At 55.8% G+C, this 2370-nt stretch overlaps 1 pseudogene; it reads right to left on the bottom strand.

The window, feature by feature from the left end:
• Positions 1-445: 445 nt before the first annotated feature.
• On the bottom strand, positions 446-2338 carry LOC119338751 (annotated as a pseudogene).
• Between the last annotated feature and the right edge of the window lie 32 nt (positions 2339-2370).

Raw genomic sequence — 2370 nt, 5'->3', positions numbered from 1 at the left:
GAAGCGGGACACTTAGGCCAACTCCACCGCGCGACCCCAAACCGACGTCCGTTTTGCCCAGATTCTGTCCATTTGGGTCGGACGATGGGGTCGTGGCCGGGCCTGTCCTGGGATGCGGTGACTGTGCGTCTAGCGCACGGCCGCATCCTTTGGCCCCATCCTGTCCGCCTCCATTTTCAAACAAGAACGGTTCAAATACCAGTGGCCTAGTTCATGCCAGCGGCCCTAGTTCACGCCGGCAACAAAGCAAGCAGCCTACACGTCCTCGTCGGCATCACAGCCAGCAGCTGACAACACAGCCGGCCTCCAAAATGAATAGTTTTATTCGCCGGCAACACAACCAACCTCGAAAATGAATCAGTTTATCGCCGGCACACAGCCAGCGGGCCAGCGGGCGGCACCCATGCTAGCCTCCAAAAAGAACGACCACGGCTGATCGGACGACCTAGTTCAGGCCGTCGGCGTCGAACATCTCCTTCTGCCTGGCCTCGAACCAGCTCCTCGTCTTCTCGCTCATCTTGGTCAAGTCCATGCTCATGATCGCAAGGGCCACCTCCTTCGCGTTTGTTGCGGCATTGGTGGCCTCGATGTCGAGCTGCCTCTGCCTGGCCTTGACATTGGCGGCCTCGATGTTGAGCTGCCTTTGCCGGGCCGCCTCCTCCATGTCGATCTTCCTTCTCTTGGCCTCCTCCTCCATCTCAAGCTTCTTCCTTTGAAGCTCTAGATATTGCTTCATTTGCTCGTCCTTGCTTTGCCGCTTCTTCTCGTCCCTCACATCCTTTTGAGACATCATGCCATGCAACGTCTCATGCAAGGCCATGGATGAGGCATCACGTATGTCGTCCACCTTGGAGTTGGTCTTGCCCCTCGGCCTCTTCAATGCCTCGCCATCTCCACCTCCGACGAACTTGGCCGTCTTCTTGCCTCTCTTCCTTTGAAGTTCATGGTATTGATCCTTGAACTTAGGGCAATTGTTGATGATCGTCCAACAATGCGTAAGAGTGAATGGCTTGTCATTGTGTCGGGCCTTGAATGCTTCCAAAGATTGAAATGCCTACACCACATGATCAACAACAATTGGACATGCAAACATATACAAGGCTGAAGTCTCATGGCCGTAGCAACGAAAGGACTAGTATGAGGAGAGCATACCATGTCCCCAATGCCGAGACCACTCACCGGTCGTGCTTCAACGCTCTCAAATGCAGCGCAATACTTGTTGCACTCTTGTTGGATGAACAACCACCTCTTTTGAATCGAGGTGATGCCACAGTTGCTTGTGATTTGGTAGGGCTCAAACATCTTCCTTTCATGGAAAGTTTTGTGGACTATCGTCCAAAACACTAGGCCCTTTTGTTGCCCGCCCGTCCTCGGATCTTGGCTAACCTCCATACAACATTGGCAAATCAACTTTTCATCATCTTGTGTATATGAACCCGTGCGAATGCTCTTCCTCCTCTTTTGTGCTTCCACCCTTTGGGTGAGCTCGTCGATGAACAATGGCTCGCCACTAATATCAATGTCATTGTCTTCTTCTTCATCACCATCACCTTCGACATAGATGTCATCATCTTCATACCACGAGTCACCATGGTCGTAGTCAGCACGGTCGTCGGCCTGTTCATCGGCAACGAACTGGGCGTTGCCATCCTGACTTTGGGTCTCCTTGGGATCGTAGGCAGGGACATGCCCACCGTCGTAGATCATATCCTCCATGAACTGGTCGTAGTAGGGGTTGTCGAGCAGTGGCGTTGGTGTTGGCATTCCATCGAACAAGACGCGGGGGATAGCATGGTGCCCGTAAATGGTGGTCGTGCTTGCTTTCTTTGCATCTCGACGTACGGTCGGGCGCCGCTGGACCCAGGGGTGACGTTAAGGTCGATGACGGTCGAGGGGCGCGGGGTGGACGGCGCGATCACGCTCATGTCTGGTAACCCCAAGAAATGGGTCTGGCCATCGTGCCTTGGCGGGGGGAAGCCGAGCGACATAGGCGTGGTCCGCGAGATCGGTGACTGGCAGTGCAGAGGCCGGGCGACCGACGAGCCTGTGCTCGCCGAGCCGACTGCCGCTGCAGAGAAACCGACCGGACGACAAATGCCAAGCATGAGGAGGGCGTGCGCTTTGTTGACGATGGCCTCCTTCTCCTTGACCTCGGCCTTGCACCGCGCGACCTCCATCGCATCGCGCTCGGCGGCGAACTTGGCCGTGGCGGCGTTGTCCTTGACGACCGCCCTTTGGTTCCTCCTCTTCATGATTCCGTGTCCAACTTGGCGATCTCCTCCGGCGTGCACTCCGACTGCTGCTTCCGTGGCACCTTGCCCTTCTTCTTCTTGGCCATTCTGGCCGTGTCGACGGCCACACCGCCGGAGT

Source organism: Triticum dicoccoides, chromosome 7B, assembly GCF_002162155.2.
Source record: "Triticum dicoccoides isolate Atlit2015 ecotype Zavitan chromosome 7B, WEW_v2.0, whole genome shotgun sequence".
Classification (NCBI taxonomy): domain Eukaryota; kingdom Viridiplantae; phylum Streptophyta; class Magnoliopsida; order Poales; family Poaceae; genus Triticum; species Triticum dicoccoides.
This window is presented reverse-complemented; position numbering and strand designations above follow the sequence as displayed.